Raw genomic sequence first — 21,109 nt, 5'->3', positions numbered from 1 at the left:
GTCTAAAATCAGTCACATGTAGGCTGGGAAGTGTCAGGCATTTACACTTCAAAAAGAAAGTGTCTTGCAGTACATCTTCTCCTTTCTTTTGGTCTTCCAGCTCCCTGAATGTTATTGAAAACAGTTCTTTCTTCAAAATCCTGCCTGCCTCCTGTTAGGGAGCCCCAGCCTCACCTCAGCTGGCATCTATGGGAGGAGCCCATTGTTCTGGTGGATGAGCCAGGAATGGAGGCAGAGTCAAACATCTGTGATAGTATTGGCATTGTATTACCTGCTGTTACATTGGCCTCATGATTGTAAGGCAGCTTTTAACTGGTAATTCATCAAAACTGAGTATTTCTCATGTGCCTGCTTAAAGTCTGAGATGGTCCAGCTTGGGAACAAATTTTATGTTATTCTTTGGCTGTTTGAGCAGGGCCTGTGCAGGAGGGGACAGTGTGGAAATCCCAGATTTTGAGCCTGCTGGTGGTGCCATGAGGAAATAAAAACCACACATAGGATCATACAGATAAAGATGCAAATACGGTGCCTGTGTGTAATTTGCCTTTGTTGAGGCATCAAATTGCCTTGCATTTCTTAAAATTTTGTGCCTGTTCAATCCTCCAATGCTGTGCTTCACTAATACTTTTACTTCTTCAATTTTAGGCATCCTCTTTTTTGCAAATTAATATTTAAGTAGAACTTTCCACACACGGAAACGGATGAAAATGGGGAGATAGGGTTGTTCTATAAGAAAGGCTAATATTTTTTATTTCCAGTCCCCCCAGCTCACGCTTATGGAAGGTCCTTCCTGATCAAACAACATAACTGGAGAGTGAGGCATTCTTAATCTAACTTGCTACTTCGTGCTGAAACTGAATTCCCTGCATGAAAAATCAAGAAAAAAATATGAGTAGAGACAACAACAAAGAATTGAACTATTACAGGGGTAAATCCCCATTCAAAGTGTTTGAAGTCCTCTTCGCAACACTTCTGGTTTTCACTGTAAAGGCACAAAAGGAGAGCGAAGCAGAGAGCGCTGAGGAACAGCACTGCTTGGGAAAGGAGGGGATTCTTTCCAGACACGAAGGAGCAGTGGGATATCCGGCTGCGGTTCGCTAAAGGCTCCAGCTGGACCCCGCTCCGGCCGGGGCGCGCCAGGGGCGGGCGCCGGGACCCCCGCGCTGTCCGCGGTGCTGGAGCTGCGGGCGGGGGAGGTGGACGGGGAGCATCCGGCGCATGGAGAGGTGTTTTGTCTTCTTCGTGCTGGCGAGTGGTGAGGAATTCCGCACGCTGGCTGATGCTGAGGTGGTGGCCGCGGTGGGTCTGTGCGGGCTGCTGGCAAAGCTTTGGTAGTCGGAGTGCCTCGTTGGTTGCCTGTAGCTGGGGTATCGGTTCAATGCAGAGAAGCCTGGACAAGGAGCCCAGGGCATAAGGCTGGCGTCACAGACATATTTTCTAAAAAATCCTTTTGCCAGGATTTTTTCTCCTGAGAAGCTTAGAGGCCTCAGAAACAAAATGTAAACAATAATTATCTGCTGCTGTGGAATGTGCAGGTGCAATCTCATGTGGATTGTTTCTACTTGATGACCAATCACAGGTCCTGCTGTGCTGGGACTCTGGTCAGTCACAAGATTTTATTATCATTCTGTTCCTTTCTTTGTTAGCCTTCTGATGTCTCCTTTCTCTTTCTTTAGTATAGTCTAATAGATCATTTTCTTTTAATATAATATATATCATAAAATAATAAATCAGCCTTCTGAAACAGGGAGTCAAGATTCTCGTCTCTTCCCTCATCCTGGGACCCCTGCGAATACCACCACAGTCCGGCTTTGACAATGTAAAGAGTTTGGACTGAAGTGTATCCAAGGCTGCAACCTGTGTCCTGGAAGCAAGTCCCAGTAATGGCTCTGTTGGGGGTCTCCCATATTGCAACTTTTTATTTCCTGCAGCAATGAAATGGTCCCATTCCTTGCTCACTCACCCTACCACACACGCCCCCACCTACCCTCCTCGCCCCCCTCCCCTCCCAAAAAAAAGAGAAAAAAAGAAGTAGCCTTTGCTTGTTTGAGAATAGTGTTTATTTAACAAAAAGAGTCAAGCTCTTTGTGCCCCGTTTCCAATCTGTTGCATGGTGTTACCTGGAGTCATTGCAGCAGAAACATTACTTGGAATCCACAAGGAACCTAATGAGGCTGTTAGCTGGGTTTTGTAAGATAAACAGGAATGAGCTGTGTGTGTGTTTTGCAAGGTGGAAAAGGTGTGAGAGCAGGAATGCTTTGTGTTTAAAAACCTCAGCTCTTCAGGCTACTTTTAATGTGTATCCTTAACCACGTGTAGTCACTGGAAAGCAGGAGCATACACAGTTCATGGCCATGTTTAAGATACTGATCCTTCCTGCTGGCCAAGGCACAGGGTGGATGCTGGGAGTAACCCCAGCCCCCCTGCTGCTGGGCTGAGCATTGATGTGCTCACCAGCCCAGTGAAGGTGTGAGGTACTGCCCACCTTCACTCAGAGTGGGTCAGTCCTTGATCTCACCAGGTGTCCATCTTCTGACGCACTGCATTTCTCAGAGGAATTTGGTTATTTTTTGATTGTCATTAGTCAGGAATATATACATGACTGTTTCTGACTCCACAGCTTCTTTCTTTGGGTTTTGTTGGGGCTTTTTCATTTGCTTATCTTGCTTTAGTTTGCTCCATTGGCAGGAAATTTTTCTGACTCAATCCAAGGGCCCAGCCAAGCCTCAGGTCAGATTCAACTAAACCTTAAAAGAAATGGCTATGAGCTCCAGTTCCACTCTTTGAGGGCTTAATCTCTTTTGATTATTGATGCCATTGCTTTGTTGATAATTAGGTCTAGCATCAAGCTGAGTCTCCACTTACATCTCTGGCTAGTGGGCTGCAGCAGGATTTGGAGTCTTAATGGCAGCTCTCAAACCAAAGTCAGGTATCACAGAATATGCAAACACCAGTCTATTTAATACCCCAGCTAACTGGACCTTTAATATCATCACAGCCTACTTTCTGGAACATTTTTAGCCTCTTTAGAATTTCATTAGCATCTGGTTTGGGGGCAGTGATGGAGGTATAATACAGAGCTTGATACACAACACAGAGTTCAGTGAACATTTGGTCTGACATGGTAGGGCCGTATTTTTGTTTTTAGTATTCCAAGTCAGGTTGTCAGCTGATTTAGAGCACCTGAGGCTGTTTTGAAAATATAAGAATTCAAGAGCCTAGTTTTGTTCATTGACAGGTTTTACAGAAGCATACAGGTGCCTGAAGTCTAAATTCATTGCTGCTCCTGTAAAATTTAATTTTGTTAGGAACTGAAACAACAAGAGCACATCTGCTTGTTACAGGTGCTTGTCTTTTCACAACTTCCATGTATGTTGGAGATTGGCAGATTGGGTTGGTATTTGGTGTCATTTGATGCAGTCTTTGATAAAAAACAGGCTTCTGAAAATATGCAAAGTCTTCTATGCACTGAAAAGTAAAGGGACTTTACTGGGGATCAAAGGATCCCCAGGTTGTTTACAGATGGCACACAGGGTTTGCTCTACATGGCACTGAACTGCAGTCACAGGAACTGTCCAATAATCTTTTTTTTGTGCTCTCTGGCAGTTCTGAGTGAATCTGTAGGGATTGTTTGGGAAAGCAGAATGTAAATGACAGAACTGACATATAATCAAGACCCAAGTGTTTGAAATGCTGTAGCTAAAAGTTGTTATTATTTCACATGTCAGTCTTCAAAAGCTAAGAAACCTGGAAGACCAGGTCCTCTTTCCTGTGAAAAACAAACAAATAAAGAAGACAACAAAAGCCTCCTCCCTCAAAAAAAAATCAAAACCAAAAAGCCCACAAACAAACAAAAAAAATTGCAAATCAATGACATTTAAAAACAAAATGTATGAAGTTTAACAAAGACAAGTGCCAGATTCTGTATCTGGCATGGCACAACCCTGGGTGTACGAACAAATTGGGGAATGAGAGGCTGGAAAGAAGTGCTGTGAAAAGGGACCTGGGGCTCCTGGTTGATGGCAAGTTGAATGTGAGGGCACAGCATCAACAGCTGGGCAAGGGAGGGGATTGTCCCACTCTGCTCTGCTCTGAGGCAGCCTCACCTCGAGTCCTGGGGGCAGTTTTAGGCACCACAATATTAAAAAATATTAAGCAATTAGAGAGCATTTACCATTGCATAAAGTAGGGGATGAGAGATATCACTAAGCATGTGCTGTCTGAGGTGCTCAAAGTCCTTTGCAAGTGATTCTTAAGGCAGTCTGGAAATGGTTCTTCACTACATAAAATAATTATTATAATAAGAACTACTATGCCAACTTTCTTTCCCGAATTCAGGGAGAGCCCAGAGCAGGAGTCCTTAGTGCACTATTTCCTGATCCTTGTTTTTACAAAACTGAGCTCACTTCCTATTCAAATAGACATTTTCCATTCACACTTCACAGCTGTAGAGAAAGACACATGACTTGAAATCACAGCCACCTTCAAAATAGTACAGTTATTCCAAAGAGCACAATAATTCATAATGGTACAATTCATCAAGAACATCCACTGTGGAACATCCACTCAAAGAGCTTCAACAGCACTGGGATTCTGGACCCTGCTCTTTTAGTCCGCTGAATTTTCAGGATAAAGGGCAAGTGACTCCACAGTTTTTATCCCTGTATACCACAGGTAGGTTTGAAAGAATCCTCCCTCTTTGGTCTTCAATGCCTGTAAAGTAGCAATCACCAAAGGGAGGATTCCATTTCTCTTCAGGGAAGCTGCTCCTGCTTCCTGCAGGGCCATTGCTTGCCATGGAAACACCCATGACCTTCCAGCCAGTCTGGGCATGAAGCAGATGGCCAAAACGTCTGCAAGTCATCTTACAAAGTAGCATGGGATCTTGGTAATGATCTGTGAGGCTGCAGCTTTTTACTATTCTAAACCCTCCTTCTTTGGGCTTGACATCTGCAGGGCATTCCAGGGGCAGTGGGCCAGGCTGCTACAGAGCTCCAACAGAACAAACGTGGAGCAGAATCCAGCAGTCTTAGATGCTCTCAAATGTTAAGATTCCAAAGAATGAGTTAGCAATCAGAAATGTAGGAGCTTTTAGTCAGGGAGTTCATCTTGCTGCAAAAAAGGGAGCTCAGGCTCCACTGTCAGTCAGAGCAAAGTTCAACATCAAAGTGGGCAAGAAGTAACCTGAAACCATTCCATCTTGTGGAATACTCCTGAAATGAATTCTGTTTCTCCTTCTGGCCCCTAAATGTCACTGAAATGGTGACTTTTCTTTGTTGCTTGTTTTCAGAACTAACGGAGATGGGCGAAGCATTCCTATTCTCAGTTGGAAGCATTAGTGACCAAAGGTTATGTGTACTTTTGTTCCTTCATGTCCTTGTTTCTTCTCAGTGTTCAGATTGGCAAACAGGGCATGCTTGTCTGGAGTGTTGTACTCTTGGGTCCTTTCAGAAATGGGTTTATTTCATTAGCTCTCCAGAAGATTGCAAACTAAGAATGGCTGCTACTGTGATGTCAGCAGAAAGTTGCTGCTGCTGCTGGCGCCATGCTGCTGCCAACAGAATGTTGCTGTGGTGCATGGAAAGCCTGAGTGCCCAGAGCACCCTTTGGATGCAAGAGGGTTCTCCTGATCCTCTTGGAGGAGATTCCCAGCTTATAGGCTGCCCCTTGGCCTGGGGGTCCTATATTTTCTCTTTTCAGTGCACAGTCTGCAAAACTGCTGCCCAGCATCACTAAAAATGTTCAAGCAAATCTTTGCTGCAGTTAGTAATTTTTTTCCACTGGCCTATTCTTTCTATTTTTGCCCAGACAAAATCTGGCTGGTGACTCACCTAGCAAGTAAGTAGAGTTTTTTTTCCTAGGTGCATCTGATCAGGCTTCTGTATCAGTGTGTTGTTCATGCTATCCCTTAGTAACTGAGTTGATTTTGAAATGAAAAGGCCATTAAGATACTAGGTCTTCAGTAAAGCTTGTGTCAACAGCTTCAGCCAAAAAGGGGGTGTCTGTCTCTCATGGGATGTGGGCAGCTTTTGTAATTGAAACTGCAGGGGTTCTTTTCCCTGCATTGGGTTGGCCTGTGGCAGTAGGATCTGTCATTTCCTCAGCTGCTGGTTCAACAAAGACATCTTCCAAACTTCTTCAGACTGGCAGAGCTTCTGAGAAGTCTGTCTAAAGACTCTGCAGTTATTCCAGAACTGAAGGAAAGCAACTTATTTTCTAAATTCTGTGTTTAAAAGATTTTATGGTCTGACTTTACAATGGCTGGAGAAACAGAACAGCCTAGTATATTGTGCTGTTTTCTTGCTTGCTATGTAAAAGAACCGTTGCTACTGGAGGGACATCCTGGAAGAAAAATGCTCTTTATTTGGGTTGACTCCTTCTGTGGGATTCCCCACAAAAGGCAGTTTTCTAACAACATCTGTTTTATGTTCCCTTGCCCATTACAGGTGAAATTGCACATGGACACAGAAAAGCCCATGCTTCAGTGAGTGGCAAAGCAACCTCTGATGTTCCAAGCATTTCAGAATCATGGAGCAAGCCACGGACTTTGCCTACTGCAACAGGAGCCAGCCTTGTAGCCTGAAATAAAGTTTTAGTGTATTTGCATCAGCAAAAAAGGGGTCCCTGGCTGTTTTGCAATTTTCTTTTGAAGAGCTATTGAGTAGATGAAAGTCTAGTTTTGCAGACAGGAGGTTGCTTGTTGTTTGTTTTTAGCCATGGTGGAATATATGGCTGACAACAATATGCAGTGCTGTCTAATTAGCTCCCTCTAATTTAGTTTTAGCAACTCAGAATCCCATTTCTATCCAAGTTCATGATTTCTCCTTAGTATAGCTGGATATATTGGTACATATTAATAAGATTGTAAATAATTTGTAACACCCTGTCACTCACACTGCTGTCTATCCATGGGGAACAACACCAGAATCAGAAGCTGCTTGGGCTCCCTCTGTTTCTAAAGAAGATGATGGTAAGGAAGAAGATAACCAAGCTCCACCTGTTTTTGAACCAGAACCTGAGTCCTGCATCAGTAGGGGCCAGCTTTGGCCAGCATTGTGTTTGGTGTAGTTCAGAGCTGTCTGTTTCTGATCGGGCAGCACTGGTCATTCATGGCTGAAAATTCTGAGGGCTGGAGTCCACAAAGTGCTTTCCCCACTCCCAGCCACTGACACCTGGAAAATCAGCTCTGAACGTTCAAGTTTAGTCATCATTTTCCTGGCTTCTGATAGGAACCATGAGTTTATCTTAGCATTGGATAAGAGGCAAGGTTGTGTCTTTAAATGCTACTGGTGTAGAAGCCAGCTACTTTGTATCTGTGCGGGCTCCCTGTTATCAGCAGAGCCAGCTGTCCAAAGGCACAGCTCACAGAAACTGTCCTGTGGAGGTTCCTGCCCCTCTCCATGGACCACCTAAGTAGCTAAATGAACAGCTTAGACTGCACCTGTATATTTTACATGACCAAAATTTGATGAGGAGACTCCTGTGTAGTCCTGCCATGTCAAGAGAAGGTTGGCCTCTGAAGGGCTGGAACACAGTTCCTCTAATGAGCACTTCCTAAAGCCTGAAATACTGATGAGAAGGATCTCTGCCAGCCACCTTTCTGACACAAACTGATTTCTTACCACAGATCCATGCATCCTCTGGAATAGTAGCTGACACTTTACCAGTATCCTCTGAAACAGGCATTCCCACACCTGAGAACTCCAGCACCAGCAGTTTGTACAGGAACACCTGCCAGGAGCAAAAGGGGATAGAGGAGGAGAGTCTAGGGACACTAAGTAGGTCTTCTGCTGTTCTGGTCTGAGAGAGCCATGCTAATGTCCATAGACAGCAAACACTTGCCTTGGTACCTGTTCTTTCCTTCTATCTGTCTTCTCTGAATGTTTCCCCCTTTTCCTGGTTTCCTGTCAAGGTAACTCTTCAAACGACTGTAGAAAACCAGCCATTGTGCAGGCCATCTGTGCTATGGAGTTGCCTGTCTTGTTGTTGTTGTGTTGTTGTTGTTGCCCAAATAACTACAGCTCACAGCCCCAGAGATTAATTTCTGACCTGTTGGATGGTGGTATCCCCATTTTGAAGTAATCTTTTATTTTGTTCCTTTCAGGGAGCATTGTGAGTGTGGGAGACACTGTGACAAAATATGTTGCTGGAAAAAGTTGCCAAAGGGTAAGTGCAGCCACATTCCTTTTCCAGAACCACAGGCCAGGTGTTTTGCTGATGTAAGATCAGGTGTGAAGTCAGACAAGATCCAAACATGTTCAGAAGGGGGTTTAGATCCTTCTGTCTCTCAGTACTGACCAGAATTTATAACTCTGATCAGAAGGTGTCATCAAAGAACTTCATTGCCTTCAGCAAGGAGCAGGACCTGGAAGATCTCCTGTCCTTCTAGTTCCTGGCACCTCTTTACCTACTTTCTTCAGAGAAATCTTTTTTTTTTTTTTTTTCTCAAAATAATAGGGCCCTAGATAGATTCAAATAAGAGATCTGAGAACAGAGCAATAAGAGTTCCTGAGGACTCAGCAAGGCAACATTGAAAAAGAATGAAAGATATTACTTTACAGTTTTTGTAGATGTACTCCATGCCCTACCCCAGGCCCCACATGGGTTTGGAACTAAAATAAATCCAGTGTGTGCATCTGAGATTTGTACTAGACATTCATGTTGCCCCTAAATTTTCTTTTGGACTCGTTGCATGGCAGAGGGCTGGTGGGCTGATGTGCTCTTGGCTGAAGGGTAGGTGATGCCAGGTGTTTTATAAACACTCCAGGCAGCAGAGACCTCCTGTTTGGGCTGGCTTTCATTTGTAGGAACTCAGTGGCCTCTCCTTTCCTTGCTGCTGTTTTGTTTCTGGGGTTTCAGAATGGTCTATACAGCGACTGCTACTGCCACAGGAGGAGGGGTAAATGTCAATAATCCCAGACTTTGCAGCTCTTGAGTGCCTTTCCCTCTGGTGTGAGCTGTGGCTGGAGCTTTGGGTTTCCAGGAGAAAAATCTTTCTCATAAAGGCTATTCCTACAAATCAGAGACTAGCATCATCTCGCCCAATCCATTTTGAACAGCTCTTTGGGGCTGCAGCTTAAGATTTCTGAAAGCTCTTATCTGTCTGACAACAAATACATCTGATTCTTCCTGGTAGCTTCTAATTCCCTTGGAGTACCATGCTTTGTAACTGTGCTTAGATAGAAGTCTACAAGGGGCTCAGGGCATATCCATAAAATGCCATGGAGTGGATCATTTCTTTTTAAAGCCAGGAAACAGCTGCAAATCTAAACTGTTCAAGAATGTTCTTTAGAGTTGCAAAATCAAAATTCAACAAGTTATGAAGTGGTAGGATTCTGGTTTTTGGAGGATAACCTTAATGATCCTTTTAGGATGGCATTTTATCCATAATGTCTGTCTGTGTTTGCTTTGTTTTGCCATAAAGAAGAGCAACAGTTGCATTTGAAAAAATGAGCTAACTCCATAGAATTCCTAAAGGATTCCCAGATATTTTGTGATATTTTCACAGGAACAAAACAACTGCTTTGTGCTTGCAAAACATGTGTGAATGGTAATAGTGGTGATTAACCAAGGCCATTGGAAAAGAATTTAGGCACAGGGTGTTGTTAGAGCTCTAGGGCTGATAGCCTAAGAGACCATTTTTACCAAGCTGACAAGGCAAAATGTCTATGGCCGTGTGTCCTAACCAGCACCTGAGCTGGCAGAGGCATGGGCTGTTGTCATGCCAGTGACTAAGCTCTGATGTGTAATCACACAGCAGCTGGGCATAGCTGGGCTCTGTTACTCCAGAAACGCTCACTCCAGGATCATTCTGACAGACTTCTCAGGTTAATGGTTTTCAATGTCATTTTAGGTGGCTGTGAAGCAAGTGAGTCTCCAAAAATAGCCCCTAAAGGAACTAATTGTCAATGAACTCCTAATTGCAAGGGACAATAAGCACCCTAATATTGTTACCTATTTAGACAGGTAAGTAGCTCTGGTATTATTCGTGAATGTTCACTTATGTTCTGCAAGAAAAAGGTTAAAAAAACTTCCTCAGATACTGCTGGAGAATTGAGCTTTTTACTTTTATCTATCTATTTGTATACAATATGTGGGAGGAGAGTGAATTTTGTTTGCACTAATCTTTTCTGTTATGCATCGTTGGAAGCCTCTTTTAAAAAACCTATCTGACTAAAACAATAGTCCTTAAGTTCACTGCCTCCATGTGGTTTTGTTGGTTTGGGGTTGGTTTGGGTTTTTCTTTTTTTAAGTTGAAGGTATTTTCTATGAAAAGAAAGGTATGAATGTATTTTTTATGAAAAGTGCTGATAACTCATCATAGAAATTATTTCCCTGTATTTTTCACTTTCTTGCCCTCTAAGACATCTCAGTTTTCATGGATGGGCCTTTCTTATTAGACTGCACAGATTCCAAGTAGTGTATAACTTAGGAGAAATACCTCTTCCTTTTATTCTGTGTTCATTTACAAGTGCCCTGGAAATAGGAATAAACTGTAGTAGTTTTCTTAACTGTTGTGTTTTTCATAAGGTAATTTAGCTATGCACATTCCTCTCCAAGCCATTGTTTCCTTCTTTCAGCTACTTTCCAGCCAAGTCTGGATAGTTATGGAATACATGGATGGAGGACCTTTAAGCAGTGTCATTAAAGAAGTCCATATGGCTGAAGGAGAGATGGCAACCATCTGCTGAGAGGTAAAGGATGCCACTGGTACTTCTGATTGTTTGGGCAGGCTGGTACTTCTCCACAGATGTTAAGAACGGGGGTGATTTCATATTCAAAGCTTTGTTACTGTGTAGCTTTGATGATATGGAGAAGCAGGAGTATCTTAGGTGGAAGACCTGCCAGCACAACTCTTGTGGTACTCTCTTTTTAAAATAAATAATTAATTTTCTCAACTTTGCCTTTTTGAGCATTTGCCTGGAGCCTGTCTGTATTACATTCCTTGCCTGTAAAAGCAAATATGCTGGTGTCAGAATTTTAAACTAACAGCAAACCCTTTTTTGTCACCTGGACAAAGAGAGCCCATGCCCCACAGCAGCAGTCATTCTGTCTGTGTTTGCAGGGGACAGTCTGTAACAACAATTGCCATTTCTCTTTCAAGAGGCAATATGTCTTCACCTAGAAAGATACTGCTCTACTTTAATTAATCTTTATCCTCCTGTTTGTTTTTTATCTGCCAGTGCCTGCAAGCACTAAGTTCCCTTTACTACAACCTCGTGATTCATAGAGATGTAAAAAGTGAAACATTGTTCTTGGAATGGATGGATCTGTCAAACAGGGTAGGTATTCTTGGTCAGGCACAGCATTTCCTGGGCTGTGGGATGTGGGGCTGCTTAAGACTGACCATCAGTTCTCCAAGGGCAGTGCCTATGGGAGTGCATGGACCACTGCTGCAAGCCCAGAGTGCTGCTGCCCTGTGCAGAGAGGGCTTGAGAGAAACAACGTGCCAGGAACGGCTTTGGTTTGGGTGTGACCCTTCCAGAGGGTGACACTTACAGTCTTAAACTTCAAGCGAATAAAAGCCACTGAGTGAAACATGGAAGTTTCTATAAGTGATTCCAAATGGCCTCAGTGACAGCCTTGAGGAATCAGAGTGTGGCCACTTTTCCAGCTAGATTCAACTCCACATTCTCAGACCCAGAGTGGGAAATTCTTTAACTTGGTTTTTAATTCAAGCTGGCTTTATCAACACTGGGTTTCCTCCTTAGTTGATTTTGGCCTCTGTGCTCAGATGCCTTCTGAGCAGAGCAAGTGGAGTTTAGTGTTAGGGAAAGCTCACTGCATGGCACCAGAGTATGTGCATAAGGACACATATGGGACCAAAGCAGATATTTGGTTCCTTGGTGTTGTGGTGATAGAAAAGCTACAAGGAGAACCACCTTACTCTAAGGAAATTCCTCTCAAGGTTGGGTGCAAATACTAGCAGATGCCACTGTCTCTCTAATCTGTCCCGTGCTCTGTCTCCCAAGAGACAAAATCCCATTCACATCAGCTTGGACTAGTTCAACCAAGGCCCATCCACAAAAAGCTGTCCTTGGAGCACATCAGCATGTGGTGTAGCTTTGGCTACATCAATGCAGCCAAACCTCATAAGAGGAGTGACATGCTCCCACTGAAAAATGTCCCATTTTGGCCTTCAGTGATTCTTCAAATTTCTCATGCACTCTTTGAATTCTTCTTGAGCTGTGTCTCAGAATGAGAAGAAATATTCGGTGGCAAGTTTCTCAAACTGGGGAGTTTGAATGAAAAGCATTTCAATTGTGTCTGCAGGCACAGAACTCTTTTCAGTCTTGCACCAGTGCCAATTACTTACCTGAGCCTTTCAGGAAGTGCCTCTGGTTCTAGGAATGCCTCAATTATTCATTACCAAATCCTTTTCTAAAAGCATGTTTTAGCCAAGAGATTAGCTTCATTAATGCATTCACTTGAGTATCAAAATTAGCAGAGAGTTACCACAGGGATATTACCTAGAGAGTTGCTATATTTCTTTTTTGATTAGACCATTAAAAGTTTTTCTTTCACCACAGAAGTGAAACAGATTGAGAATTTGAAGCCGGATGAAAGACAGAGCTGCAGGTATCTCCTGTCTGCCTGAGCAGCCATTTCCATCATAAAATATTTGTGGATATAACTGAATGTGTCTGTGTTGAACAGAGGTTCCAAATGTTTCTGTTCCTTTAAGCAAGGAATAAGTTGATGGATTTCCTTTTTGACATCTGGTTACCATTTTTATCGGGAAGAGAGCAAAAAGTTTGACTTTTTTTTAATGGAAGTTATGCTTTAAAGACCAGTGAGCACTGCAGAGATGAATTGTAAGTAACAATGCTTGGAAATAATGTGGTTAGACCAAATTAACTCTTTAAAATAGCCTGCAAAGCCCACAAAGTCAATCCTCAGGGCAGCAAAATGTGCTTTTGGCTGATAGCTCCTACTAACTTGGTCAGCCCATGAAATCAGCTGTCCAGGCAAGATCATTTGCATGTTGGAATAGCTGTGGCTGCTATTTTGTGGGTCTTTTTATTGGTGCAGAAAAATAATGTCTAACCCTCTTATGGGGAAGAAACTGCCACTGGAGGCCAGAGCTTGAAAAATGGGGTCTGTGTGAGCAGTTAGGGATATGAAGGAAAGAGATGGAATCTTGGTGTTTCTTTTTTCTCTAGGCTCTGGATCTCAGAGCTGAAAGGGATACCAAGGCTGGAGAATACTGAGCAGCTGTCTGCTGTGTTCCAGGACTTTCTGACCTGCTGCTTGCAGACTGATGAGGACACTCCATGGTCTGCTGAGCAGCTCCTGCAGGTACAACACGAGGCAGCTGCCCAATGTACCAAGGGAAACATTGGTTTTCCCATCAGATAAAATCAAAGGCATCAGATGAACTTCTCCTCATATTAATGCCCAGTCTGGGTGGTTTTCAAGAGAAAACTGAGTAGGATCATAGAATGGTTTGGGTTGGAAGAGACCTTTAAATATCATGTAGTCCAACTTCCCCACTATGAGTGGGGATATCTGGAAGTAGATTAGGTTGTCTGACCTGACCTTGAATGTTTCCAGGGATGGAGCACCTGGGACCTCTCTGGATAACCTCTTTCAGTGTTTCCCCATACTCCTCTTAAGTAGTTTCTTCCTCACACTTAATATGAATGGACCCTCTTTTGATTTGAAAGCATTTCCCCTTTTTCATAGGCCTCATCTTTCTTAGAACCCCCTTGAAGCCAGTAAGACCTCCCCAGGGCCTTCTCCAGGCTGAACATCCCTAAGTATTGGAGCCTTTCCTCACAGGAGAAGTGTTCCATCCTTTGATCATTTCTGTGGCCCCTGTTCTGTGTTTTGGTTGCATGTTCAGTATTCCCTGGAAGCAAAAGAACTGCAGTGGGATGATCCCAGCTGTGGAGGCCTGAAATGGTGCTGGTGGTGAAGGAACCCAATGAAGCCATCCCAGCCAAGCAGTCCAAGACTTGGCTGTGGGAAGGAAGGGGTTGTTGGGGGGCTCCCTTTGAGCATTAGGTCTCAGCTTGTCCCTCCTATCCCACTCTCAGAGGTTTCTGACACCAAAACAGGGACAACTGAGCGGGGCTTGTCACAGCCCTTTTTGCTGCCTGGCACAGTTGATGAGTAGATGAGAACTGCTGCAGGGTTGCTGCCAGGTTTTGTGACAGATTGGGAGCTGCAGAATGTGCCACTTGGCTGTGGTGCCAGCCAGCATAGGAAGTGCCAGGGGATGCAAAGGTGGATGCTGCTCTCCCTGCAAGTCAGAGCTGAGTCTATCAGTGCTTCAACACTTATCTCCCTGCTCGTGGTGCTGAAAACCTATGTGGTCTTCAGATGAGCACATGGGCCCAGATCCTACTGGGATAAATATTTCTTAGCTGTCCTCTAGTTTCTTGAAGGACAGCTTGTGCTCCTCACCTCTTTTGACAACTAAAATAGCCCATGCCTACAAGAAAGAGGATCCCTACATCAATATTTTGTGTTTCCCGAAAATGGAAAATTCCTGGACTGCAAGCAGCATTCCCAGAGTCTTGGCAGGGCAAATATTGCATCAAGATAGAGACAGCTTGATAAATGGATTAATAGAATTATGGGCCAAGTATTCCAGGTACTGGACATGTGTTAGCAAGGTGCTTGAAGATGGAGGTGCAGAGTGTTCCTTCAGATCTTTTTCTGCATCTTTCTGGTATCTCGAGGAATAGTTCTTGAGCCCATGAGAAAATGAGTTTGGAAAGTTGTGGTTAATTTGTTTTCTTTTCCTTTGGGCAGCATCCATTTTTACTCTCAGCCAAGCCTCTCTCCACTTTCTCATCCCTCTGATCACTGTGGCCAGGCAGATAAGGGAGGACAGGAGATGTGACAGTGATGGAACTGCTTTGTCCAGTGCCAGCAATGGGTGGCTCTCAGAATGAAAACTGTTTAAAACCTCAGTTCATTGGAAGATACCCTTCCTTCTCATCCTGTGATAAAGTTGTACATTCACTTTTTAATTGTCACTTGTTTCTTAAAGATGTAAAGTCCCATTTGAGGGGTGGGAGGGGTTGGTATGGCTTCAGATTGGAGAAGGGTCTCTTTCTTTCCTAAACTCAAGACTGCACTGCTTATGGAATACAGCCAACTGGATGGGTTTTTTTCCAGTCGTGGTCCTCCTAGATAAAGAAGACAGCACATTTGCATTTCCAACCAGACACAGATGAAGAGTGTGGCAGACAAAATGTCATGTGGAGATGCAGGCTTTTAGCTGCAGCTCTGGAGGGTTTCAGCTCTCAGCTATTGGGTTTGTACAACTAATATTAATGTCTTTGCCTGGATAAGAGTCTTACTCAGGTGAAAAAGCAGCAAGATCCATCAGTGCACTCTGAAAGGGCCCCCATCTGATGCAAAGCTGTCAATGGAAACATGAGAAAGCTGTCAACAGAAATGTGAGGTGGGAGTGGGCGCAGCCACGGCCAGCTCTGAGCCCCAGCAGAGCACAGAGCAGCCTCAGCACTGGCAGCCTGGAAGAAGGAGTTTGTAGCAGCAAGCAGCAGCAGAGCAGCTCTGAATGCTTGCCTCTTCCTGGGACCAGATCAGTTATCCTGTATCAGAACCAAACTGGCCATGGGCTGCTCCCAAGGGGAATCATAGCCATGCCATGGACTGTGCAGCCCGGTGGGATTGGACATCTTGGGTCTGTGCAGGTGTAGAGAAGAGCCAAAGAGAGGGGACTGGTGGTGTCACAGCTGAGGAGGCTGCTCTCAATTAATATTTGCAGCTAAATATTAATTAACTGTCCTGGATTGCCTGGAAAGCACAACGGGCCTGATTTGTCAGATGGCTGCTGAGGTGAGCCACTCTGGTGTCCTGAGCAGGGGATCCCCAGGGGAAGTTGAGAGAGCTGCCAGGAGCCTGCAGCTGGCACAACAGTGGCTGACAGGACTCGGGTGTTTCAGGAGCAAGGGGGGCCAAATGTCCATCCCCCAACCCCATAAGAAGCTCCTGGGGAGCTCCAGCATCCAGGGCAGGAAAACAGGCTGTGGCACATCAGATCACGCAGAAGTGTGTGCACTCTGAAGCTCTGCCAGCTCGACCAGGGAGCAGCAGCTGGGGAGAAAGCCAGAGCCTCTCCAAGCTCTGCACCCCCCAGGACTGATGAAGCTGAGCCCGGGAACTCCTCCCCCTAGTGCCAGAGCTGCACTCTGGGAGGAGATGAGTAATTATACACTATATACAGGTGTATATCTATACATTTATTTTTTTATCTGACCACCTAGAGCAGTATAAATTAGAGGGCTTTTCTTCCAAGCTCAGTGCTCACAGCCCATCCTTGTGGCCAAATCCAAACTCTTTCTCAACTGTTCAGCGTTTGGAAAGTTGGCATGGGCTGATCCATGTTTGTGCTGGATGTTGTAATTTCCTGAGCTGTTGGGAGTTTTCAAGCTTATTTTCTTCCTTTAGTTCATCCCCTTTCTGAACAGAAGGGACAATAATTAAAGACTCTTTGATTTCCAGAATTGGAAATTCCATTATTCTTGTAGCCTGAAGAGGAGCTGCCATCTTCCAGGGAAGGAAAACAGGGAGAGAGAGTTAAGAGGTGAAAGAATACCCCTCTTTTCTTTGCAGGATGTTTGAGACATATGAAAGCTGTTCCTCTTTCTGCTAGAAACTCGCTGCTTTTGACTTGAAACAGATTTAAACTTCCACCTGAGTGATGCTGAGGGCAGTAGGAAGATCACCCCTCACAGCCTAAAAGTCTTATTGAAACCTCAACCTTCAGAAGGAAACTCTGGCAAAGTCACAGTGGGCAACATTTCATAAAGGTCAAAATTACACTTCTGGGTTTAACAGCATTTATGGAGTTAAGAGAATTAAGAATGGAGGGGTTTTTTTTCTAACTTCCAGGGTGTTTGACAAACAAGAGGCAGGAACATGTACATGAGAAGCCATGGCCTGTCAGAGGAAGGGTCTCTCCCAGGGATTAAAGCTTAATTTGGGGGTTTACTGGGGGTAGAAAGAGTTTGATAGGGATACTCATGAGATTGCTTCTCTACTTAGTTTATTAGCAAGCGTTATTGATTAGTAAATAGAAGAGTTTAGGGGTTGCTATGTTTGGTCTTTTTACCTCTATTAAATAATGAAATTTAAAAATGTCACATTCAAAGCAGACAGAAATTCAGAAAAGTAGAACTGAACAATTGGATTAGAAATAAAGGAATTAAAATGCCTGGGTTGTTTTCTCACTTCCAGGATGACTGCCACAATGAGAGGAAGGAACATTTCTGTGAGAAGCCAGCACCTGCAGGACAAGGAAATGTCTTTTGCCAAGACTTAAAGAAGAATTTTGGGGCTAACAGAACTTAAAGATGGAACAGAAAAATGAATGAGCTTTACTATCTGTTTTTGTCATAAACTTATAGCCTCGTGCCACATTCCAGATGTCACCTGCCCTGTTTTTTAACATTTATTTTCTTTTTTCTACTTAATTTATGTAAGTGTGTTTTGAATAATGGATGTAAGAGGGTTTGGGTTGGTTATGTTTTATAATATGTTTTATTATATGTTTTATTATATGGTTTACTATGGTTTTTATTTATTAAGTTTCATAATGTGGTTTTTGTTAGTTAAACCCAAATTTGTTTGCTTCCTTCATGTTCCAAATGCAGCATTGATTTGGAAAAAACCCAGGCACTCATTTTCTTCCCTTTGGAATGAACCCAGCCTCTTGCTCAGCGGGTAGGGAGTATGAAGATGGATCTTTCTTCCTCCAGCCTGTGGGATTTTGTCATTTATTCCTAAGACTTGAAACTGCAAACCCTTGAAACATAAGCTTGAAACTGCAAACCCTTCAAGCCTGGGGACTGAGCCAGATTTAACTTGCTGTTGTATGGAAGCTCCTTTGCTTTCCAGTCCAAATGTAAACATTTCCTTCATTTTGCTATTTCAAATCCTTTTGCCGTGGGGTTCCCTGGGGGTGGATGCCCGGGTGTTGCCTTGTTTATTTTACCAGCCTGTGCTGCTCCCTGTACTCCCTGTGTGCTGCAGCCCCTGCTTCTGTGGCTCCCCTCGCTCCTGGGAGTCTGACTAGCAGCACAGGGCACTCAGGTTTCAGGCTCCAAAGGCAAGCAGCAGGTTTTACTCCAGTAAATCAGAACGAGTCAGCCCCAGATCCCACTGTATCATCCGTGGTCTCCTGCCTGTACTTGTTGGAAATGAGATAACTTTCCTAATTATTGGTTTTAATTAACTTATTGATTGATTGTTTTAAAAACTATAAGTAGTGTATTAGTCTTTAGCAGTGTAATTCTCCGTTTTAGCCAGCATGTACCTAAGATTTTTTCCTACTGACTGCTATTGTTAGAGTGTGATTATTCGATCCCCAAAAATTTTAAGCTATGATGAACTAACACTGATAAGCTTCAATGAAAAAAGCCCTTGGGAGTTAAAGGCTGGACATCTGGAATCCAGAATTTATAGCCTGCCAAGGACACGTAGAAGTAACCAGAAGATAAAGAAGAGACTAACAAAGGTGATTCAACATGTTCTGGAGACCACCTGTCAGGGAAAAAGATAATAAGAAAACTAAAATATGTAGATTAATTAGCATGAAAAGTGAGAAATCAATAACCAATAGAAGATAAAATAATAATTGATGCAAAAATTTGTGAAATTTAGAACCAATGAATATTAACTTCTTTGCTAAAGATGTATAAATAAGTGAAAAGTTTTGCAAGTCATGTGCATCTCGGTGGAGCACCCCAGCCTGGAATAAATTAATGCCTACTCCCTAAGAGTACAAAAACAGTGCCAGAGAGTTTCATTTATGCTGATGCTTTTGGCAATATACTGGCAAGTCTGTGGGAATCAGCTGGCAGCAAAACTCCAGAAGGTGTCAGTGAGTTTCAGAAGTGACTGTGGGAACAGGACTGCAGGCACTCAGTGGGAATGGTGGCAAAGTGAGCAACATCCACACACACACACAAACCAGACTAAGGGCTCTTCCTCCTCCTGGGGCTCCTCCCGTGCTGTGTAAGCTCCCAGCTGCATCTTTGTTACCCAGGAAGGTTTAAAATGGGACTCAGAGCCATGTGCCAGGAAAAACAGGAGAATCATCCCTATTCCCTGAAAAGACAAAATGCAGAGTCCAGGCTGGCAGAGCTGACACCAAAGGCTGGCAACAAACCAAGGTTCATAGCCTGGCTGGGGACACGTTGGTGCTCAGCCCTCCTGTGGAAAGGATTCAAACACCAGTGACCTTTGATGTTTTATTTTGGATTGGTTTTGGCTTTTGGTATTTGTCTTCCTACAGGAAAGAGGATCTGGGGTTCCAGATTTCTCAGTCATTCAAGCCTGAAGTATGAAATAACAACAACTACTTAGATACATTACATTACATTACATTACATTACAACACATTACTTAGATACAACATTTCCAGCACTTGCACCTGCAGGGCTCAGATTTTGGGCTCAGAAGGGCAGGCTCAGCTCAGTAATTCCTGACAGCCCCTGCTATAGGGGGAGCCACTGCAATGAAGAATTCTGGAGAAGTTCCCCAGCCTCCATCCTGTGGCTGCCTCTGCTGAGAAATGTAGACAAATAGTTTTCTTCATGGTTGATCATTAGGTCACACACCTACAAAAGCACTGATACTCAGCCTAAGAAAGCAAAGGGATAGAGAACGGTTCTTACTAGATCCAGAAAGCACAGGCTCAAATGTCATCTAAAGGAAAGGTAAATACTGGAACTCTCAGGGCCTTGAGTTTTTGGGATTTTTGGTTATTTTATGGGGTGTGGAGTTTTGTTTTATTTTTAATTACCTGTGACTTCTCAATTAAAAAATAAGAAAGAACAGTCAAAGATCTGGCCTTCACCATTTGTGTAGTTTGGAAGGCATGCTAGCATTTTAAATGGCTCTACACGAGTGTTTTCCAAGCTGGAGGGTTCTCCAGCCCCAAGATCACCACTGGTCACTGCATGAGTCCACCAAGAGCAGCAGAGAGAGAGCAGCCGGTCCAACTCTGATTGTGAAATCTGGGAGGTTGCTTATTGTCATAATGCAAATAATCTCTATGTGTCAGACTGAAAGAACAATTCTAAAGAATTGCTTGATTAGATTAGGAACTTTCAAATTCTTTGGATCTACAGCCACCGCTTTTCCCACTTACTAATGATTAATAATGTATGAATGTAGCTGGACATCAGAAAATGTCCCAAAGCACTGCACAGAACCAGTAGAGGATACACTGTTGGCATTCTATAGCTCTATAGCTAACATTTGAAGTATACTTTTCAGGCAAGTATCCAAAAAAAATGCAAAACCACTTCCCTTATAGATCTTCCACATTATTTTTCCTCAAACATCGAACAGAAACAAGAGGCAGAATTGGTGCTTACAATTCTGCAACACCTTCTAACACCATATCTAAAACTCCAGTTTCAAGGGAAATAATGTCCAGAATTGTAGGAGTATTCCAACAGTGCACTTATTGCTTGTCATCACAATATGAATGTATGAACCCATGTAACAGGTTTTGCAGAGAAACACACACCAAAAAAATTGAAGGGTACAAGAGATTGATTTAGAACATGGGAAAAATGTGTATTTTATGATTGGCTTTTGGCAAATATTAAAATGAATATTATATGTGTTATGTTAGAAAGTTAGGCTGTATTAATTTTCTTGAATAGTGTGTTAAATATAGTTTTAGGTTATAAAAAATGTTAAAATAGAAACTATACTATGTAGGATATTTTTTTAAAGAAAGGACTCGCAGCAAGATAGCAGGACATCTAAATCTTTCAGAGAAAGAGAATTTATTGCCCTCTTATCAGAAGAAACAACCTTCTTCCTGTCTTGCTCTGCCCTGAAGATGCCATTAGGATTCAGAGGAAGAAGTTGACATTTACCATACAGAATCCTGTATTCGAATGGAATTTATGCATCATGTATGAGATGTATGAATATGCAACAGGCTATTGTTTTTAAGGGTTAATCCTCTGTTAACGCGTGTCCTATTTCAGGCTCGTGCTGCCCAGAAAAAGGTACCCGGACGTCTGTAACTCTTTGTTTCTATTGTCTCATATCGTCCTAATCCAGATTGTCCAAAATTTTTATTACTCTAACTATATTGCTATTTCTT

At 43.2% G+C, this 21,109-nt stretch overlaps 1 pseudogene; it reads left to right on the top strand.

Moving 5' to 3' along the window:
* The first annotated feature begins 1,218 nt into the window (after positions 1-1,218).
* On the top strand, positions 1,219-11,926 carry LOC131555726 (serine/threonine-protein kinase PAK 3-like; annotated as a pseudogene).
* The last annotated feature ends 9,183 nt before the right edge of the window (positions 11,927-21,109 follow it).

This window comes from Ammospiza caudacuta, chromosome 1 (genome assembly GCF_027887145.1).
Source record: "Ammospiza caudacuta isolate bAmmCau1 chromosome 1, bAmmCau1.pri, whole genome shotgun sequence".
Taxonomy (NCBI): Eukaryota; Metazoa; Chordata; class Aves; order Passeriformes; family Passerellidae; genus Ammospiza; species Ammospiza caudacuta.
Note: the sequence above shows the minus strand (reverse complement) of the source record. Positions and strands in the feature narration are given on the sequence as shown.